The sequence below is a fragment of the Musca autumnalis genome, unplaced genomic scaffold, assembly GCF_047663935.1.
Source record: "Musca autumnalis isolate F117 unplaced genomic scaffold, ASM4766393v1 scaffold_4, whole genome shotgun sequence".
Classification (NCBI taxonomy): Eukaryota; Metazoa; Arthropoda; class Insecta; order Diptera; family Muscidae; genus Musca; species Musca autumnalis.
The window spans coordinates 129,066,252-129,090,611 of NW_027411977.1; the positions used below are offsets into that span (position 1 = coordinate 129,066,252).

Sequence of the window (24,360 nt, forward strand, 5' to 3'; positions counted from 1 at the left end):
CCACACTGCTCAGCAACATTTGTTATCTGTCAACCCTCAATTTCCTTTCAGCCACTTTCTCTACAAACTTTAAATTCAGCTCTCAACCGCTTTCCTTTTCCTATTTCATCAACCGTCGTTTCCGTTTCCATAGTAATTTATTCATTTCCAATTGTTCCCTCACTCACAAGCACGAAAAAATGTATGTTTCCTGTGGCTTGATGGTATTGAGAAATGGTGGATATGTGAATCCCCCCCCCTCCAACGAGCAACAAGGCCGGAGTCAAAGCGTGCTTGGCCACCAATGACTTTCTCTACACTGACATCGACCATCTTTGAATCCATTTTTGGATTGAGTTATATGCTACATACTTAGCTAACGAATTCAATAAAAGTTTAATTAATTTAATTTCTTTGAAAATTCCTTAAAGTTCCACTAAACTTCCCAAATTTCGCACTGTGCGTCGATGCTCTGGTATAACCTTCACATAATGATAGTTCTCAACATGCCTTTTTTTAAAGTTTTCTTGCAATTCTTTTTGGTATATCTTGACAAAATATGTACTAACCCGTATATTTCTGCAATTTCCAATATACGCAGCAAATTAATATCCGGTTATTTACAACTATCGCTTCGATCATAAAAACATCCCTGTTGCTACAATTCTCTATTAATAGTCAATGCTATACACACCGCAATCTAGATAGAAAATTTAATTACTCTAAATGAAAGTGAAATGCTTGGACTCTGATGACGACGAATGATATCTAGCCGCAGACAAACGAATATATGTATGTACAAACACATGTCCATATGTTTGATGTTAGCTGGATGTTTATAAGCAATTAATTTTATAACTGAATAAAAAAGAGGGAACAGAAATACGGGTCAATCGAATCAATATCTCCTTTGTCTTTAATGGCATAAAAAGTAGACGTAAACAAAGAAAAAAGGCCAGTTTAAATGGTTTACTGAAGTAACTTCTGATGTTATGAGCACATTTCTCTACACACACATATGTGGACACATATACATTATTAAACAATGGTACTATGTCTCGTATGTCAAGGTCAGGATAATATTAGCTAAATGATACCATTAAGATATCGGATGAAAATTTATAAGTCTTGGGGTCATTCATTACAATTATCCGATGTAAACAGTAAAATGATATTGAAGAAACAAACAAACAAACATTCTTACAGGTTTACAGTAACTACAATCGTTTTATAATTAACTATCACTAGATATAGTTGCAAGAAACTACCGAAGACAAGAAGTCGGTATATAGGGCCACTCTGTAATCGGTGTCGGGAGAAAGCCCTGTTTGCTAGATAAAGAAAGAAATGAACAATGAAATTGAGGAAATACCGATCTGAAGACATTGATCATAGATATTGTGACACCAGGGAGGTATTTTTGACTAGACTCCCACTCCGACTCCAAACGAATTTTTTCACGACTCCGGGTCGACTCCGAGAGTGAATTTCTGCACCACTAAAAATGAATAAAATGTGCACAAATTGTTAACTTTTTCCTGGCCTATGTAGGCTAATGTGTTACTTTTTCCTTACATTTTCATTAGAAAGGGCATTCGTTCGAATACATTCGAACATATCAATATTGTTTCTGCCGAATCTTACATTGAGTAAGTAAAAAAGTATCAGTCGGCTTTGCCGACAGAGATATACCCTCAGCCTGTGTATATTGAAACAATTTTTTCCCAAAAAACATATGCATTTAGGGGGTTTTAAAAATCGTGGGCGTTTGAACCGACAAAAATGTTGATTAGGATTAAAGATCAAAAGTTTTGGGGAGGAGATACTAAAAGGAATGGATCGACATTGACCGTTATGGAAGTGGATCTCCAGCCCCAACATATGGTGCTATAGAGGGTTTTTACACTCTTCGGGCTGTTTGCTCTAGAAGTATGGACGTGCCCCTAAAAAAACTTTTACCATCGTAATTGAGGCAGCGAATGCAAGTTGCTTCAACAAAAATCAAAGTGATTCGATATCAGGTCTTAAAGTGAACTTTTCCGAAATGTTGTGTGGGAGCTACCGGATGGAATGGAGAAATATAGTCCATATTTGAACCTGATCTATATCTGGTAGATATATTAAGATGTGTAAAGTATAGACCAATTCGGCCACTCCCTTCAAGAGTTACCGTACAAACAATTTTTCCGAACATTTTTGAACTTTTGTGGGGGAGGCACCTGAAGGAGTGGACCGATATGGCATATCTTCAAACTTATACTATGTTTGGACAAAATATTACAAAGGCTAAATTTTGGACCGAATCGGGGGATCCGTTCGAGAGTTATCTTGCGCTCCAAGCACCTCACACGGTGTCATAGGGGTTTTTTTTTGCACCTTTCAGGCTTTTTTCTCAGGAAGTATGGACTTGCCCCTGATGAAACTTGTACCGTCGTATGGGGGACAGTGAATACAAGTTGCTAAAACAAAAATCAAAGCGATTCGAGAGATGGCCCTAAGCTGAACTTTTCCGAAATTTTGTGTGAGAAGTACCCGAAGGAGTCGACCGATTGAGTCCATATTGAAACCTTATTTAAATCTGTTACACGTTTCACGATGGGCAAACTATCGAGCAAATCGGTTACTCCCTTCAAGAGTTATCGTGCGCACAAATTTTCCGAACATTTTCGAACTTTTGTGGGGGAGGTACCGGAAGGAGTGGACCGATATAGCCCATCTTCGGACTTAAACTAAGTTTGGGTAAAATATTACTAAAGCCAAAATTTGAACCGAATCGGTTTATCCGTTCGAGAGTTATCGTGCGCTCCAGCCAGCCAGCCAGAAAGACAGACAGACGGACGGACATTGCTCAATCGACTCCAAATTGTCTGAAACACATTTCGTCCAAACATACTTGGGGTCTAAAACCATTATTTCGATGAGGCACATTTTGCCCGTATGAAAGTGTATATACTAGAGTGGGGCGATTTGAACATCATCATGGGCGCCTGGAGATTCTGATTTTTGGGATTGTACTGAGCAAAAAAGTCAACTAGACCATATGTCTACGGTGAAAATCGAGCCCCCGGATTTTGACTTGAAGTGTTTTTTCAAGGATTTTTGGACATTTTGGCATATAACAACCAAACCATTGAGATTTTCGATCCAACACAAAGACAACAAGTGTAGCCAAGACAATAATGAAGAACTCTCTAGTACATCGCAAAAGCATTGGAACGTTCCTTCAGGTAGTTATGGCCTCGAGAAGGTGCACATTTTTCGGAAAATATCGATAAACGACACTGTGCTACAAAATGGAACTCAAAGTCAGTGGGTGGAAAATTTCTTTTGGAGATGAAAGCCCTTGGTGAGTGTAATGAGAACCCAAAAGGAAATTTTCACCATAGGTAAAGTTTCCGAGATATTGCGTGATTAATGGTTTAATTTTGGTCCCTTAATTTGTGAACAAATAGCTTTATATCTCTCTAAAGCGTTATTGTAGCTTCATTTTGACATTACATGTATTCAGTCAAATCGAATGGTGAATCTTTTTGTAGAATATTTCATCCCTCTAACTCAATTCCTTCCATGTCCTTTTCGTCCTTTATTTTTTGAACCGTAGTAAAAGTACCACAAGATGAGATTTTACAGCATCCAAATATTCTACAAAAATGTTCTTCAGAAGATTTTAGGTACGGTTCTCATTGATGACCAATCGATATTTCCCCGTTTTCATGGTCCTTTTTGACATTTGCCCGTATTTTGTTGAGAAAACCGTGTTTTGTTTTTATGTATATTCGTTATTGGTCTGTGGTGCTTCTGAAATACTTACCATAAATAGCTCTTGTAATGACGAACACGTTAATCACAAATTTTATTGGAGGAAAGATCCGGTTATCTAAATTTTTGAACCGGATATTCTGATATTAAAACCGATTTTGGAACCGGTTTTAAGTAACCCATAAACCGAATATGTATATCATTAGAAAGCTAATAAAATGGTCAATCGGTTGACAGCAAGTAGCTGATTAAAACTTTGTTGGTTACGAAGCTTTTCAAAATAAATATTGAACAAAACAAAAAGCATTATAGTTTTGGAGAAAATGTAGGAAAAATAAGAAATAGAACATTTTATAATTCTGCGCTATGGAAAAATGAAAAAATGAAAAAATTAGTTATGGCGAAATTAATTCATTCTTGATGAACTTTAAGTGCATGATAAAAAAAAAACAATATAACACAAATTCATCTCGCCATAACTCAGAAGTTTGACCTATGACATAACTGCCTTTCCAGATTTATAATATTATCTTAATCGACTTTCATCGCCAAAAAGAACCCAGTGATATTTTACAACAAAATCGGTTTAAGAACGCGGTTTTTTTGTTCTAGCTTCGTAACCAACAATGTTGTAATCAGCTACTTGCTGTCATTTGATTGACCATTTTATTAGCTTTCTAATGATATACATATTCGGTTTATGGGTTACTTAAAACCGGTTCCAAAATCGGTTTTAATATCAGAATATCCGGTTCAAAAATTTAGATAACCGGATCTTTCCTCCAATAAAATTTGTGATTAACGTGTTCGTCATTACAAGAGCTATTTATGGTAAGTATTTCAGAAGCACCACAGACCAATAACGAATATACATAAAAACAAAACACGGTTTTCTCAACAAAATACGGGCAAATGTCAAAAAGGACCATGAAAACGGGGAAATATCGATTGGTCATCAATGAGAACCGTACCTAAAATCTTCTGAAGAACATTTTTGTAGAATATTTGGATGCTGTAAAATCTCATCTTGTGGTACTTTTACTACGGTTCAAAAAATAAAGGACGAAAAGGACATGGAAGGAATTGAGTTAGAGGGATGAAATATTCTACAAAAAGATTCACCATTCGATTTGACTGAATACATGTAATGTCAAAATGAAGCTACAATAACGCTTTAGAGAGATATAAAGCTATTTGTTCACAAATTAAGGGACCAAAATTAAACCATTAATCACGCAATATATCGGAAACTTTACCTATGGTGAAAATTTCCTTTTGGGTTCTCATTACACTCACCAAGGGCTTTCATCTCCAAAAGAAATTTTCCACCCACTGACTTTGAGTTCCATTTTGTAGCACAGTGTCGTTTATCGATATTTTCCGAAAAATGTGCACCTTCTCGAGGCCATAACTACCTGAAGGAACGTTCCAATGCTTTTGCGATGTACTAGAGAGTTCTTCATTATTGTCTTGGCTACAATTGTTGTCTTTGTGTTGGATCGAAAATCTCAATGGTTTGGTTGTTATATGCCAAAATGTCCAAAAATCCTTGAAAAAACACTTCAAGTCAAAATCCGGGGGCTCGATTTTCACCGTAGACATATGGTCTAGTTGACTTTTTTGCTCAGTACAATCCCAAAAATCAGAATCTCCAGGCGCCCGATAACACTTTTTTCCTTCCACACAAATCGCCCCGGCCTAGTATATACCCTCGTTAGCATAAATGCTGAGGGTATAAAAATATCAAAGTTAGAAAGTTTTTGTCGGTTTTCCTTTTTTGCATTCTGGATGGAATTCTTCCGCGTGAGAAAATCTTTAAGCTTTCAAAATATGTGAAAATGAAGGGGCAATACAAATCATAATAACTACTTGCTATAAAAATTATAAGGAATTTATGACCAAGTTTCAAACTGAATGTAAGCCAAGTGTAAGTGTACAACACTCAGCACGTAGGCAGATGGATGTTTTCTGGAACTGAAAAATTAGCACACGATGAGACTTCGTGCATGAAAATATTCTACAAAAATGTTGCTTGGAAAATTTTATGTAGGTTCGGGCCACTAGGACAAGAAATCGATATTGTCATGTTTTCAATGTCCTTTGTCACTTTTAACCGATCCTTTCTCATGAAAACTCTATGATTACGTATTTCATTGAATTTCGTATATGCAATTGCTTGTTTAGAAAACCCGGATACACATGAACTACATCTGTTCCATCCGAATTTCATATATTGTTAATAGATTATGCGAAATTTACCAAAATATATAAACATACAGTTTTTTTTGAGAAAGTCACGGGTAAAACTGATAAAGGACAATGAAAACGTCACAATATCGATTTCTTGGATATGGGGAACATACATATAATTTTCGGTGGAACATTTTTGTAGAAAATTTAATTTTGTTTTACTTTTTGAGTTCAAGAACAAAAAGGACATGGAAGGAACGGAGCTAGAAGGACAGTATATTCAACAGAAAGGTTCCTCATTCTATTTAACTGCAAACATGTCATCTAAAAATGATGAAACAATATCTCCAAACAGAGATATAAAGCTATTTCTCAATTATTGATGGGGGTCAATCAAAAAATTCATTATGTCATAACTCAGAAATTTCAGCTATGAGATCCTTTGGGATTCTCAATTAGGGCTTTCATTCCGCAAACTTCCATTTTGTGTCACAGGGTATTCAGTAAGATTTCCCATAGAGACCACAATGTCTTTAGTAGAAGACAAGGATGACTTCTCATAAAAAAACAAGATGAGAATACCAATAGGCCTTTGTGAGAAGACCAGTAAGACCTCTGACGAAAGAGGTTAAAGGTCCAATCTTAATTCGATTATCATAGAACTTTACTTTTCTTTACAAAATGTAAAGAATCAATTGGATCAACAAAATAGGGATGAATAGACTACACTTCAGAGAATAGTAAACATCCTGTGAATTGTCCTTTAACTTAGTATAATATACCGTTTGCATATATGTTTTGTTATACCTTTCTTTCAAAATAAATAATTATTTTTTCTTGTTACAAAATTAATGTTATATTATATTTTGCCCGGAGTCGGAGTCGAGTTATTTTTTTCGACTCAGACTCCGGCGAGTCCAGCAAAATTGCTCGACTCCGAAACCCAGTGTGACACACATTTCCATATAATACATACGTATACAACATGGTATACCATGCACCTTTTTCCATTGTAATTCGAATCATTTTAATTGTGATTGGAGAATTCTATGTTTAATTCGTTATATTATTCCATTTGTAATTCGAATTATTCCTTTTTGATATTCGAAAAAAAAGGGACGAAAAATTGTTTGTAATGGTTTTATACATGTATTTGGTTTTTCGAATGTCGTTTGTTGGTAAATCAGCTGAGAATAGCTTGACTGATATGGATTTTTATACCCTCCACCATGATATGGGGGGTATAATTAAATTTGTCGTTCCATTTGTAACACATGGAAAAATTCGTCGGAGGCCCTGTAAGGTGTATATATTCTTGATCAACATAAAATTCTAAGTCGATATAGCCATGTCCGTCTGTCCGTCCCACACTGGTCGAAATCACTGATATAGCGGCGTGAAAGTAAAAAAATCAGTCTATAAAACTGAGAAAGGTTTTCCATTGTATCCAGACACTCTGGTTACTTATATTTTGTTTTTACTTTGTTGTTGTTGTAAATATTCTCTCAGCTATTCACTATCCAATGCAAGAAATTTTACTGTATCAGATTTTAAGACAATTGTTGCTAGGGCGCAAAAGTTTACGACCATTTTTGGGTTGGAAAGTTTCGTGACTACAGAGAACATCAAACTTCAGGTATTTCCGTCAAAAAATGTTGTCAAAACACTGAAAGCACAGAAAATCGGGTGATACCATTAAATGGGGCCTATACCAAAACATGGACCTATATTGACAACTTTTGTTGGAGAAGTGTTGTGCACAATATATGCTTAAAATGTCAAATTAAAGCAAGTTCGGTAAAGAAATCAAACTAAAATTCTCAAAATACCACAAGTCGGAAGATATGCTTAAATTGGGCCTATACCAAAAAGTGAAAACTTGTATGAGAACGTTTTGTGGCTATGGTCAAATTACGGGTAGTTCCGTCAAATAATGTAGCTAAAATCCTCAAAATACCGAAAATCGGGAGGTACCGTTATATGTGGGCTTAGCACAACGTGAGCCCAAACAGCATCCAATTTTAACCGAAAATCTAGATAAAAACTGAAAAACTTGAAATTGGTGCAACCGTTTTATAGCTCCATAACAAACCGTTATATAATGTTGACAATTTTTGTTGAAGACGTTTTGTGGCAGCTGGGAAACTCAAATGTCACATAACAGGTAGTTCGGTCAACAAATGTAATTAAAATACTGAAATTCTTTAAAAAAGAGAGGTACTGTTATATGGGTGCTATACCAAAACATGGACCTATGCCGAAAATTTTTGCTGGAGAAGTTCCGTGCTTGCAGGGAACATCAAATTACATGTAGATCAGCCAACAATGTAGTTTATACCCTCAAAACCTATGACGAGAATTTTTGGCGGAGATGTGTCGTGAATGCAGGGAATCTCAAATATCAAATTACGGGTAGTACAGTAAAAATGTAGATAAAACCCTCAAAATACCGAAAATCGTGAGGTAATGTAATATGGGGTCTGTACGTTTTTTTTTTTTATTTTTTTATTGGCATATTCAATTTGAACTTAGCCTACTCACAAGAAAATACATATTTTAAGCTATTTATCAATATAATATATGTTTTGAATGTTTCTTATTCTAGTTCTTTGATGTATTGTTTCCATTCTTCCCTATTTCGGGCTATGAATCTGAGTTCGTTTATTGATTTGGACGTTTCTTTCTGGATTGTTCGCTTCCATGTAACTTTTGGTCTTCCTCTTCTTCTTGCACCTTGCGGATTCCATGATAGAGCTGATTGTGGTATATCATCGGTGTGTTTGCGCAGAGTATGCCCAAGCCAGCCATATTTCCGCATTCGAATGTCTTTTTCAATGCCATCTTGTTTTGTTACTTCCCATAATCTATCATTTGTTATGGTATTAGGCCACCATATTTTGAGAATTGCTCGAAGACATCTATTCACAAACGCTTGCATTTTGCTCGTCGTTGCCTTTGTCATAAGCCATGTCTCGCATCCATACAATAGTACTGTTTTGACGCAACTATTAAATATTAGTATTTTGGTGTGCAGACGTAGACTGTTATTACGCCATACATTGTTTAGCATTCCGAAAGCATTTCTGGCTTTGCGTATTCTAACCTCCATATCCTTTCTTGCCCCACCATCCGTCGTAATTTGACTTCCTAGGTATTCGAATTCGCTAATATTTTGTAGGGTCTCGTCGTCTAAAAATATGCTTGTGTTAACTGCAGAGTTGATGGACATATTCTTTGTTTTGTTTATGTTAACTTTTAGTCCAACTTTACGTGCTTCATTTGCTAAACACGTAACTTTGGTTTGCATATCACTTTGTCTGGCCGCAATTAATGCTACGTCGTCCGCGTATATTAGCTCTGAAAGCTTATTTGTAAGTCCCCAGGGAATTCCGAGTTGCTTGGCATTAACTACTTCGAAAACTATATCCAGGGCAGTAATGAAAAGAAGGGGAGATAAAGCACAACCCTGTTTTACACCACTTTTGGTACTAAATGGATCAGTCAAGTTTCCCTCATGAAGAACTCTGCAAACACTTCCTTCATAATTCTTTTTAATTAGTCGAATTATCTTACTCGGTATGCCTCTGGCTTCTAGTGCTTTCCATATAAAATCCCTCTTAAGGGCATCAAAAGCTTTTGTAAAATCCACAAACGTTATGTAGAGTGTTGAGTTGAACTCTACAGACTGTTCAATCAATATACGGATAGTGTTGATATGATCGATACAGCTTCTATGAGGCATGAATCCGGCTTGTGTTGGAGATATAAGCTTATTCAAGGGCTCCGCAATTCTATCTAAAATAATCTTATTAAAATTTTTTGTGACGGTGGGTGTTATTGATATTCCTCGCCAGTTGTCACATAAACTTAGATTTCCCTTCTTCGGTAGTTTTATAATGATGGATTCTTTCCATTGCGTAGGAATGTTCTCTGTTTCCCAAACATGCTCAAACAGGTTGTGAAGTATTGTTGCAGTAGCCTCTGGGTTGACTTTAAAACATTCAGCTGGCAGACCATCGCAGCCAGGTGCTTTACCATTTTTAAGAGCTAGTATTGCATTCTTTACTTCTATCAAGCTAGGCGGTCTATCACTTATGCCTCTATTGGTATTGTGTTGCCTCCGTATAAGGATATCATCGATATTTTCATCATGAATTATGTTGAGCGTCTTTTCGAAATGTTTTTTCCAGACCACGAGTTGTTCTTCTTTGTTGGTTTTCAACATTCCATCGTCATCTAAAATGGGCTTTGTTTTTTGCATTTTTGGCTTACTTAATTCCCTCATTATTATACCCTCCACCATAGTATGGAGGGTATATTAAGTTTGTTTTTCCGTTTGTAACGCATTGAAATACTCATTTGCGACCCTATAAAGTATATATATTCTTGATCAGGGTAAAATTCTGAGTCGATTTGTGCACGTCCGTCCGTCCGTCCGTCCGTCCGTCTGTGGTAATCACTCTAGCATCCACAAAAATGGAGATAGAACGCTGAAATTTTGGGAAAATGCGTCTTTTGTTTGCAGGCAGGTCAAGTTCGATGATGGGCTATATCGGTCCACGTTTTGGTATAGCCCCCATATAACGGTACCCCCCGATTTACGGTATTTTGCTGTTTTTAGCTACATTTTCAGACTGATTTAGCTATAATTTGACATTTAGGGTTCTTAAGTGTCAATAAACTTATATAACAAAAGTTGTGGACATAGGTCCACGTTTTGGTATAGGCCCCATATAACGGTACCCCCCGATTTACGGTATTTTGCCGTTTTTAGCTACATTTTCAGACCGATTTAGCTATAATTTGACATTTAGGGTTCTTAAGTGTCAATAAATTTATATAACAAAAGTTGTGGACATCGGTCCACGTTTTGGTATAGCCCCCATATAACGGTACTCCCGATTTACGGTATTTTGCTGTTCTTAGCTACATTTTCAGACCGATTTAGCTATAATTTGACATTTAGGGTTCTTAAGTGTCAATAAACTTATATAACAAAAGTTGTGAACATAGGTCCACGTTCTGGTATAGCCCCCATATAACGGTACTCCCGATTTACGGTATTTTGCCGTTTTTAGCTACATTTTCAGACCGATTTAGCTATAAGTTGACATTTAGGGTTCTTAAGTGTCAATAAATTTATATAACAAAAGTTGTAGACATCGGTCCACGTTTTGGTATAGCCCCCATATACCGGTACCCCCCGATTTACGGTATTTTGCTGTTTTTAGCTACATTTTCAGACCGATTTTGCTATAATTTGACATTTAGGGTTCTTAAGTGTCAATTAATGTATATAACAAAAGTTGTGGACATAGGTCCACGTTTTGGTATAGCCCCCATATAACGGTACCCCCCGATTTACGGTATTTTGCCGTTTGTAGGTACATTTTCAGACCGATTTAGCTATAATATGACATTTAGGGTTCTTAAGTGTCAATAAACTTATATAACAAAAGTTGTGGACATAGGTCCACGTTTTGGTATAGCCCCCATATAACGGTACCCCCGATTTATGGCATTTTGACGATTTTAGTTACATTTTTAAACCGATTTAGCTATAAACTGACATTTAGGGTTCTTAAATGTCAATAAACTTAAATAACTAGTAGACATAGGTCCATGTTTTGGAATAGCCCCCATATACGGTTACCGCACGATTTTAGGTATTTTGACGTTTAAATTCACATTTCTAGACCGAATTAGCTATAATTTCATATTTAGGGTCACTAAGAACCCAAAAAACTTATAATCGAAATAATTATGAACGTAGGTCCATGTTTTGGTATAGCCCTATACAACGGTACCTCCCGATTTTCGGTATTTTGAGAATTTTACCTACAAGTTTTACCGAAATATCTGTAATTTGAACATTTGACAGTTAAAATTCTTAGTGGTCACCACACCTCTCCACCAAAAATTGTCAAGAAAGGTCGATGTATTGATAAAGCCCCCATATACCGGTACCTCCCGATTTTCAGTAATTTGATGATTGTAGCTACAATACTAAACCGAACTAGCAGTAATTTGACATTTGAAGTTCTTAGTGGTCACAACACCTCTCCATCAAAAATTTTCAACATAACTCCATTTTCGGATATAGTCCCATATAACGGTACCTCCCAATTTTCAATAATTTGGCAATTTTAGCTACAATTTTTAACAGAACTAACTGTAATTTGAAGGGTTGTAGTGGTCACCACACATCTGCATCAACAACTTTCAACATAGCCCCAGTATAACGATACTTCCCGATTTTCGGTACTTTGAGGATTTTACTTAAAATGTTTAACCGAACGTAGGTCTATGTTTTGGTATAGCACCAAAACAAACCTCCCGATTTTCCGTTCCTTAGCTTTATTTTTTGGACGAACTTTTTGTAATTTGAAATTTAAAATCCAACAAAAATTCTGCAACAAAAATTGTTCATTTAAGTTCATATTTTCGTATAGCCCACATACCCCCGAACTAGCTGTTAATGACATTTGAAGTTCCCACGTTATGTACCGATTTTCGGTATTTTGAGGATTCTAGCTACAATTTTTAACCGAATTAAGAGTTATTTGACATTAAAGGCTCCCATCAAAAACTGTCAACATAGGTCCATGTTTTATAATAACCTCTATATAACGGCACCTCCCAATTTCAAGCCCACCAAAAATTGTCAACATATGTACATAGTTAGATATAGGCACCATAAAAAAGGGCCTCCCGAATGAAGCATTTTATGTAGATTATCTGACATTTTAACGTACCCACTTAAAGTTGGGGACAGGAATGAAAACTAATTATTCCATTTTAGTTCAGAATATTTTATGGTGGAGGGTATGAAAAGTTCGGCCCGGCCGAACTTAACGCTTTTTTACTTGTTTTATATAGATCCTTCATATTGCCCATATTAGCAGCCAGCTGAGCCTCGCTTGACATTTTAATGTGGTGGTCATTTTTATCCTTTCTGAGTTGTTCCTTTATTTGTTTGGTAAGTAATTTATACTGGCCCGACAGTATCGCAACTTTATCACCCCTAGGAGCTTTTAGTTGCTCGAGTTTTACTGTTCTTCTAGTAGAAATGAGATTCCAGCTAGACGGTGAAATCCACTTGCGTGATTTCCTCTGTTGCACTCCTAAGATTTCTTCACATGCACATTGAATGTTGTCTCGAATGTTACTCCATTTCGAATCGCTGGACATTTGGTTTTGACTCTGCGATCTATTTTCATCGAAATGTATTGCGGCGATTTTTTCAGAAAAAGTGTTTCGTATTTCTTCGTTTTGAAGTTTGTCAACGTCATATCTTCATTGTGTTTGGCACCTTTTCTTTTTTAACCACATATCAAGTCGGAGTTCAGCCACTAACATGTAGTGGTCACTGCCTATTTCAGCGCTTCGTCTGTTTATCACGTCGCAGAAAAAACAAAAGTCGCAGCAAATATTAAAAAAGTTTCTGGATATACAAATATGGTCTATTTGCGAGTGAAAGTTTCCAGCTGGTGATTTCCATGTGTACTTATGGCAGTTTTTGTGTGGGAAAACTGATCCTGCTATCTTAAGGTCGTAGTTGCTGCATGTTTCTATAAATAGCTCGCCATTATCATTGCAAACACCTATCCCATGTTTGCCCATAATATTTTCATAATCGGTATTGTCCGGTCCAATTTGCGCATTAAAATCTCCCATTAATATAGTTATGTGGTTATTTGGTATATCATGGAGTGTTCGGTTTAGAAGGCTGTAGAATTCCTCTTTCTGCTCAGGGTCGCTATCCTCTGTAGGTGCATAGCACTGCACAATTGATATGATAAACTTTTTATTTTTTATTTGGGCTGTTATTATTCTTTCTGAAATGGGCTGCCACTTAATAAGGGATTGAGCTAATTGCCGCCTTAAGTAAATGCCAACCCCTCGTATATGTGGGTCATCTTCATTTGGCATACCTGAGTATAAAAGCAGTCCACCTTTGTCATCTCTCAATTCACTACTACCATTCCAACGTACTTCGCTCAAACCTATCAAATCGATCTTCAATCTTTCACACTCGGCACTGAGCTGAGCAAAGTTGCCAAGTTGGTATAGTGTGCGAACATTCCACTGTGCAAATCGTGTCCTTTTCCGTAATTTCCTGGTCGTCATCTGATTTTCGGTTCTATTTTGATTTATTTTCCTTGTGAATACTCGAATCATTTAAATTTCGGCAGTTACAGGTGATTAGTCTCTAAGAGCCTAGCTTGGTGGCAGGTACGCTGCCTTTTCGACGATGCTTTGCATTTCACTTGACCTCCAAGCATGTCATGTGATATGCAATATTATACGGTGTCAATGTAAAAGCCACAATAGGTTATTTATTGGCGCCTACGACTCGCCACGACGCTTTGAGTATCGTTGGCACTCAGAATTTACTAGTGATACGGCGTGGCCCGTGTCCCCTCTGAGACCCTCCTCTCAAAACCGCTATATTGTCCGCGACTGCTTATTTAATTCGCAGCTGCCCCATATATCTATGGGGATTTCCACTATCCGCAACCTGGGGTCTGTACGTAAAATACCAAAAATCGGGAGGTACTGTTATATGGGTGCTACACCTAAACATGGACCTATGTTGAAAAATTTTGGTGAAAAAGTTCTGTGAAGTGCAGATTCCCTGCAGGCCCGAAACTTCTCCATAAAAAATTGTCAACATTGGCCAATGTTTTGGAATATACCCCATATAACGGTACCTCCCGACTTTTGGTTAATTTGATGTTCACTGCAGTCACGAAACTTCTCCATAGAAAATTTTCAGCATAGGTAATGTTTAGGTATAGCCACCATAAAACGGTACTTCCCGATTTTCGGTATTTTGATAATTTATGGTACAACTTTTAAACTAACGAGCTGTAATGTGATACTTAAGGTTCATGTCAAGTTACGGGTAATTCAGCCAACAAATGTAGCTAAAACCCTTAAAATACCGAAAATCGGGAGGTACCGTTATATAGGGCCTATATTTTAACATGGACCTATGTTGACAGTTTTTAGTGGAGTAGTGTTGTGACCTTTAAGAACCTTAAATGCGAAATTACAGCTGTTCGGTTAAAAATTGTAGCTAAAACCCTCAAAATGCCGAAAATCGGGAGGTACCGTTACATGGGGGCTATACCTAAAAAAAAACCTATGTTGACAGTTATTGTTGGAGTAGCTTTATGACCCCTAAGAACCTTAAATGTGAAATTACAGCTGTTCGGTTAAAAATTGTAGCTAAAATCCTCAAAATACCGTAAATCGAGAGGTACCGTTACGTGGGTGCTTTACCTAAAAATTGACCTATATTGACAGTTTTTAGTGGAGTAGTGTTGTGACCTTTAAGAACCTTAAATGCGAAATAACAGCTAGTTCTGTTACAAATTGTAGCTAAAGCCATCAAAATACCATAAATCTAACTTGACCTGCCTATGGAAAAAAGATGCCCTGGTGCAAAATTCCAGCTCTCTAGCTCAATTTTGCGGACGCTAGAGTGATTACAACAGACGGACGGACAGACGGGCATGTCTAGATCGACTCAGAATTTTATCCTGACCACGAATATATACTTTATAGGGTCGCAAATTATTATTTCAATGCGTTACAAACGGAAAAACAAACTTAATATACCCTCCATACTATGTATGGTGGAAGGTATAAAAAAAATTTTTGGGACCTGTAGGTATTTAGTTATATAGCAATAAATTTTAAATAAATTATTATTTTTCTTGTGTTTTTTAGTGTCCTATACTTTTGTTAAATGGAGCGTAACTACAAATGTTCTGTAATGTCCAGCCCTATTCTTTTTCGACAAATTAAATTGGAATTCCTATATTCCGAATAATCAAAATTTGGCTGCAACTCTTGCTGATAAATGCATGGAAAATTTAGCTTAAATCCTCAAAATACCAAAAATCGGGCGGTACAGTTATATGGAGGCTATATCTAAACGTAGACCTATGTTCACAATTTTTGGCGGAGAAGATGTATAACCAACGAGAACCTACATTGCCAAAACTCAGCTTATTCGGTCTGAAAATGTGGAAAAAATCAGCAAAATTCCAAATATTGGAAGGTACCATAATATGAGCGCAATATCAAAGCGTAGACCTATACACCTAATTTGGGCGGAAATTAAGCTTAAATCCCCCAAAATATTGAAAATCGGGAGGTACCTAAAAAGGGGCCTGTACCCAAACGTGGGCCTATGTCCAAAATTTTTGGTGGATAAGTTTAGTGACATTAAGTACAAAATTGCAACTAATTTGGAAGGAAAGGGCGGCTTAAATCTTAAAAATACCAAATATCCTGAGTTACCGTTATATGGGGCTATACCAAAATATTAGCCTATCTTGTTCATATTTAGTCCATTATTACCCACGGATACATACTGAGTTTGTGTAAAATTCCAGAAACCTAAATCCATTCATTTGCAAGTTATTAATTTCGTGCCGCTGCACGATGGGGCCAATGACAGGTTTTCGAGGCAACAAATCACTGGGGCAAGCTAGACCTTCCAAATTTTGTGCAGATGTTTATAATGGGCTTAGAAACTAAGATGCCAAATTTGGTTCATATCGGTTCATATATACATATAGCTGCCGTATATATGTTCGACCGATTTCAAGCGATTGATGGACCAAACACGCAAATTCTGCCCAATTTTTATGCGATTTGGAAAATACCACGGAATTAGGACTACAAATAAGTTTGCCAAGTTATATTGAAATCGGTTCAGATTTTGATATTGCTCCCATATATATTTTCGCCCGATTTTAGGTATTTGGTGCACCAATCCCGCTATGTATGTCCAATCTTGATGAAATTTGAAATGTGTGACGGATTTTGGTCTAGAAACATTTTTGGCAAATCATATTGAAATCGGTTCAGAATTGGATATAGCTCCCATATATATGTTCGCCCGATTTCATTAAAATGATTGACCAAGCATGCAAATTCCATCAAATTACAATAAAATTTGGAAAATGGTACGGAATTCGGACTACAAATAAGTTTGTCAAGTTATATTGAAATCGGTTCAGATTTAGAAATAACTCCCCTATATACATATGTTCAAATTTCATGGTTTTGTCTGTGCTTTGTTATAAGTTAATAAAAAAAGGTTCCAAATTTAGTAAAAATCGGCTAAGATTCCGCCACAAAAGCCAAAGTTTGCGATATCTTTGAAATTATATATTATTATTATATACGTCTATTAAATTTTTCCGAAATCCAATTGGTAACATTAATGGGTTTCCGATTATTCGCCAACCAAAACATAAAAATGTCCATATTTTTAAGTATTACGACATCTGAAATCAGATTTTTATGAAAAGGCGCAGATAGGCGCAGCTAATTTTTTCACAAAATGATAGTACACATTAATACCTTTCACCACATATATATAATATCCTAGATCTACCTAGATCTCAAAAGTTATACTCCAGAGAACACATGGATAACAAAGCAAAATACTCCAAAAAAGACATAACATCTTAACTCAAAAATACATTTACCACACATAACATTTTTATTATTTGTTAACACTATCTTATTTTACATACCCATTGAAGAGCTTTCCATGTTTAAAAAATATAAAAATGTTGAAATGTTCGTTTTGGCGCCTAAAATGCTTTCACTACTTATTTATAATGAATGTCGGAAAATGATGCATAAGAAAATATGTCACCATTGCCAGATCAGTATGTCGCTATGTGATGTTACCAGATTGATTTATTTTTTATTTTTAGCGATTCAGAGTGTTGGCAATCGAAATCCGTTATTATTTTTTTCAAATTGTTCACTTCAAAAATTGACTTTTTGCCTCGAAAACCTGCTATTGGTCCCATCGTGCGCTGGATCAGTGATTTCAAAAAATGTGCGCCCGTCCGTCTGTTGAAATCAAAATGCAGTTCGCAAGTTTTAAGATAGAGCTTTATAATTTGGTATAGGAGTTTCTATAACTCCTAAGATGTTTGGTATTAAAAATGGGACATATTGGTTCTCGTTTTGATATAAGCCTCATTGAACGGTAGCTCCCGATATTCGGTTTTTTCAAGGATTTAGCCTCATTATCACACCGAAATGGCTACAATTTGGTATTTAGTCTTTGTTGGGGGTACAAAACTTTCCACATCACATGTGTCGGTATAGATCCCCGTCCTAATATGACCGCCATAGAACGGTACCTTCCGATTTTTGGTATTTTGAAGGCAGGGACGTACGCAGGGGGGGGGCACAGGGGGCCCGGCCCCCCCCGAAATGGTTTGGTCGAACAAAATTTGTTAAGTTGCTGTAACTAGTTATTATATTTTTTCTCATAAAAATGGTTGTATGTTAGCAGATTTCAAATTAAAGCTTATATTTTCTTAAGTTTCTGAACAGAAAATGTACATCATTAACAAGTTTTGTAAGAAAATATTTTAAAAAATTTTTTATTAGTATGCTGTTTTTGAGAGAAACTTCCAATGAAATCTGAATTACTTCTTCATGTCATATCATTCCACTATCAAATGCGAATCCTTAATGAATGTGCTCCAAGTTTATGTCATATTCGAACTATATAAAGCTCTCGAGGCTTAAAACTCATCCTGTAACAACAAAAATAACGAGTTCAGTATTGTGGGAATGGAAGTATATGAAAAATGTCTATTGGATACAATGTATGAGGGTCGGTCCTTCGTGGACTACATCTTGAAAACCAATTAGAAATTTGTTTTACTGCCATCGCCAAAGTTTTGTTATTCTATTTTAGACAAATTTGCTGCTAAACAGTATGAGAAAATAATGAAGACAAATGAATTTTTGTGCGTCACTTGATTTTTTTCCTTATCATCACCGATGTATAATTGTAGCCTCAGACTTTAAGGTTGCGAGATTATATACACTAGGATACGATACTAATATGTAGGACTCATCAAAATAATGATTTTAGACTCCACATAAATATGTTTGTACAAAATCCGTTTCAGACATGGTGGAAGTAATTACCACCGTCCATTCGTCTGTATCTCTGTTTGTCTGGCAGGTTGGAACTCATGATAACTCTCACGGTGTGCCTTAACCAAATTTAAATGGAAGGTGCTTACACTTAGAAAGTTCTTGCTGTTTCTGAAACTACAATGCTCATAGATGAGAAATATCAAGAAACAAAAAAAATCGCCGGAGGATTTTAAAATAAATCGCGATTTAAATTCACATTTTTAGGGGTTCTTTAGGTTTTCACGATTTTGCTTGGAAACCGCGAGTCCTATGTAAATGGGCCTAAAGAAAATGTTGTAGCTGTGACACAAGATTGATTATTATGATACTTTCGTAGGCTTCACCGTGTTTGAGTTATAGAAGATCAAATTGAGACAATGCACTGACTGTATCGCCTCCTTATAAAACAATGTCATTATTGCAATTTCCCAAATAAAACTTTTATATCTTGAAAATGGTACAACCTAGGAAAAAATAAATAACCCAGTCTTGTAGAGAATTTTCACAGCTTTATCATTTTCTTTAGTCCCATTTTGATATGACTTGCGGTATCCAAGCAAAATCGTGAAAACCTATAAAAACCCTAAAATTGTGAATTTTGATCGCGATGTATTTAAAAATCCCTCAGGCGATTTTTTCTGTTTTCTTTATTTTACTTATCTATGAACATTGCTGTTTCAGAATCCGCGAAATCTTCCCATGTGTAAGCGGTTTTCATCAAAAGTTAGTTAAGGCGCACTGTGCATGATATTGTTTTATAAGGAGGCGATACAGTCAGTGCATTGTCTCAATTTGAACTTCTCTATCACAAAAACGGTAAAACCTACGAAAATATCATAAAGGACAATCTTGTAGCGAATTTTCACAGCTATAACATTTTCTTTAGGCCCATTTATATAGGACTATCGGTTTCCAAGCAGAATCGTGAAAACCTAAAGAATCCCTAAAAATGTGAACTTAAATCGCAATTTATTTGAAAATCCCTCCGGCGATTTTTTTTGTTTCTTGATATTTCTCATCTAAGAGCCTTGTAGTTTCAGAATCTGCGAAAACTTCCGAGGTGTAAGCACCTTCCATTTAAATTTGGTTAAGGCACACCGTGCTCTCGAACGGATCAACCGATTTGGTCCAAGTTATGGATCTCGTAATGTTTTGTCCAAATTAAATTTAAGTCATATCGGTACCTCCGCCATAAAAGTTCACAATTTTCACTAAAATGGTCGAAGGGGCTAACCGATTCGGTCCAAAATCGAACCTAATATGGACTATCTTGGTCCACTCGCAAAATTACTTCCAAAAGTACATCAAGTTCCAAGAGAATATGTTTGGACAACATCTTCAGGTCACTCATACAAGTCTAACATAACCGCAGTTTAAAGACTGTTTGAGGATCCTTTGGACATTTTGTAGTCTTGTTTACAGCGATATCCTATTTTTCGTGGACAAGTTCATGCTTCCTGACAAAGCTCTAAATGCTACGGTAACCAACTAAAATAGCTTATGGGCGCGGTAACTATCGAGAGGAGCGTCTCTCAAAATAGGATCCATTTCTAAATTTATTTAGCTTATTATAACCGAATAATTAAGTGGGGTTCAATAAGGATCGATTGTTATTTGTCAAAACTATATAGAACTAAGTCCATCAAAGTGTTTGTCCAAAGTCCATCAAAGTGTTTGTCAAAGTGTCGAGTCCAAATTAAAAAAAATATAATGCTTCTTCTTAAACATTATAATAAAAGTAAAAAATAATTTTGAATCAGACTCTATCTCTTCCGGTAAATAACACTGTGCAGCATTTTTAAGGTATTCTTGTGCAAAAAATTTGAATTGAGGATTTTTGAAAGTACAGACCCAAAGTACAAAAGCCCTAGTTGCGTTTTGTTGAGTCAGATCCAGCTTGGATTTTATGGCCCCCTCTAAACATTGCTAATTATCGACTTTTTAAAGCAACTCGGGGCTATATCTCTGAAACCAATGCAAAACTTCTTCTGACCTCTGAAGCAAATTTGTAGATAAGGGTCAGAATAAAATATTTGGACAAAAATTGAACTGGAAAAACTACATTTATTACCTCAAATTTTAAAATATATCTAAAAATTCCAAAATTTGTATAGATTTCGCACCATATCTCCAAAACTGTTAAATTTTTCTTAATGTTTTCATTTGGAAACATATCAACGACAACGGCAGCCGATATTCTTAAAAATTAGGATAAGATCATCGAAATAGTAAAAATCTTGCTATAGCAAAGACAAGGTTGTAAAATTCTGCGATAAACTATAACGTGAGCCCGTATGATTAAAAACTTCAATATACTGAAAACGGGGCTTAAATTTTACATGGCGACTTTACCGACCCGGCCACGTTCGTCTATTTTCAATTCTGAATACTCTGTAAACTTTAAAATTGTATCCTAAATATTATGAATTCTTTCTATTAAATTTATATACTTTGTACCAGGATTTCATATAAAATTCGAAAAATCGAAATTTTTTTGGCTCATGTAGAATAGAATATGTGCCAAAATTTTCAGTCCATCGGACAAAAATTTACCGAGATATTAGCTATCGAAGGGAAACATTTATTGTGTTCTGTATGTAGCATAGAATCTAAAAACGTATTTTCCTCGAAATGGCACTTTTGAAAGCGGTGCCCACTGTAGCTCGAAAACGGATGCTCCGGTCTTTATATGTTTTTGTGGGCACATAAATCATGTGCTTACTGCTGACGGAGTCCGAAAAATTTCAATTTTTTACAGTGTGTTTTTTTAAATAGAAATTTTGATTTTAACTGTTCAAAGTTTTTAAAATTTGATTTTTTTAATTCCGTTTCGATAATGGACAAGATTATTAGGTTCGTAATGATCCCACAAAAATATATGCTGATCGTTTTATTCTTTTTTAAACAACAGTGGGTACCGCAAACTGCTTTAGTAAAACAGTGCTTTCTAGTCGGGCATTTGTCAGAAAGATTATTCAAAAGAAAAAAAAAATAGATTTCTTATAAAAAAATGCATGAAAATTGCTTTTCTGATACTTATAAGTGGCCATAACCCATTAAAATAGCTTTACGTAACGCTACACAACATTTGAATTTTTCATGATTTTTGGTCAAGTTGTCCGATTTGCACAAAAATTGGGGAAGTTACTACACCTTTTTCACATGTAATTCGAAACATTCCAGTTGTAATTCGTAACATTTCATTTGTAATTCGATTATTCTATTTGTAATTCGTAACATTTTATTTGTAATTCGAGAATTCCAATTGTAATTAGAATTATTCCATTTGTTTTATTCTATATGTTGATAATGAATGTGTGACTGTATTTGTTCTACACCATTTTCACATGTAATTCGAAGAATTTCAATTGTAATTTGATTATTTCATTTGAAATTCGAAACATTTCACTTGTAATTTGAGAATTCCAATTGAATTTCGAATTATTTAATTTCTAATTTGAAATTCCATTTGTAATTCGAATTTTTCCATTTGTTATTTGCATTTTTTTATTTGTAAATCGAAGTCTTTCATTTGGAATTTCAAATGATAAAATTCAAATTACAAATGAAATAATAGGAATTTCAAATGGAATTCTCAAATTACAAATGAAATAATTCGAAATTCAATTGGAATTCCAAATTACAAGTGAAATGCTTCGAATTACAACTGAAATTATTCGAATTACATGTAAAAATGGTGTAGTAATAAATGTGCCATATTATATTGAAATCGGTCTAGATGTGAACATGTTCCCCATATATATTGTTACGGAATAAGGGTTTAACTTAAGCACACAGCTTTACTCTATTCAGGTTACTGGCGGTTATAGTGTGCGATATGACTTATAACTATTCAACTCCCAGCCGTTCCTTTCTCGTACTTATACGTGCCCGCTTATACATAGCCTGTTCTAGTCTCCATAACGTAGAATGTTCCACAATGATTTCCAGGACATGCTAGTAGATTCGCAAATACACATACGGACATACTCATATACAAATAGACGAATTAATGCAAACAACTAATGTAGGCAGAGAGAGGTAGTAAATAAGTTAAAAATTTTCGACATAGGTACATGTTTAGGTGTAGCCCTCATATAACGGTGGAGGGTGAAAAGTTCGATCCGGCCTAACTTAATGTTTATTCACTTGTTTAAAATGCCGACAAAAATCGGTAAACGCAAAGTGTAGAATGAAAAGTGCAAATAAAAGTTGACAAAACTGTTTCTATCGATGGAACTTAACGACCACTTTTTATTAGTCGGCACCGAATAATACCGTTAACTACCGAAATTATAAGCATTTTAGTTTTACCGATTTTTGTCGGTAACTCGAAAAATGAGTTAGTGGAAAATCGCACTACAGGTCAGGGATTGAACTGCATACCTTTTCAGTGCAAGACGGACGTGCTTACCACTGCACCACGGTGGCTCCTTAGACTGCAGAAGCGATTATTAATTAGAGCTTTCAGCCACTATACAATTCAAAACAATTCTATAATGGCGATAGTATCGGTGTTACCGATAGTTTGAAATGGAAATATCGAAATTATCAAATGTTGTATACATGGATTGGTTGTCAGCTCTACTTTATATCTCGTATTCACTTTTAAATGGTCGGTCCCGCCCGACTATAGGCCTTTCTTAGGTGTTTAATTGTTGAGAACGAGGAGAACTAGAAAAGTTTTCGGCCTAAGCAACATGTACTGCTGCCAGACGCTATTTGACTTTTTTTTGGAAAGTTTGACTGTTTGTTTGCCTAAACGTACTCAGGACAGTTTGACATACGATCAGTGTTGTGTTGTTTACAGTGACACCTCCGAAACATGGTTTTGAACGCTTCAACAGTATCTTCTGGGGACGAAAATCATTGACCACGTTTTTTTCTTGATGATAGGGAATCAAATGAAGTCATTGGTTGTCAAGGCAGGGCTGTACGGCGGATGACCCATCAATTCCACGTTTCGTCGGGTCAAAAAAGGGCTGATTTGCATCGATGGTTTAGAGTTCGCATTGTAAGGTGCACAATGACAAACAAATTGTAGTGTACCACTCAGAATTAACCGTCCTACGTTGCCCAAGTCGCATAGTCGGCACATGGTCAGCTTTGCCAAAGAAACAGGCGACCGTTTGCTTGCAGTTGCTTCTTCCATGAACAACTTTCGTAGGATCTGGCTCGTCTTCGAAGACCCCCACTGTCGATTGCAGTTTTGTTTCGGGCTCATACGCATAGATCTCAGATTCGTCGTCTGTGACGATCTTACAAACGTCGTTTAAAGCGCCGCGATCGTATTTATTCGCAATTTCTTTTCAAGTGTAGGGCTACAATATTGCCAAAGACAACAAAGCCAAATTCCTAATTATTTCTGATATAAAAGCCCGATAAATGCAAAAAACTGTAGTTTTAGCTCGGTTTAGATGAGGCCATAAAATCCGAACTGAATCTGACAGGACA

General features: G+C 35.9%; 1 protein-coding gene across 1 annotated transcript in view; it reads right to left on the reverse strand.

The window, feature by feature from the left end:
* The window catches only part of LOC141402657 (adenylate cyclase type 6), a 555,913-nt gene that overhangs the window by 422,503 nt on the left and 109,050 nt on the right, over positions 1 to 24,360 (reverse strand). The gene's annotated exons all lie outside the window — the stretch shown is intronic.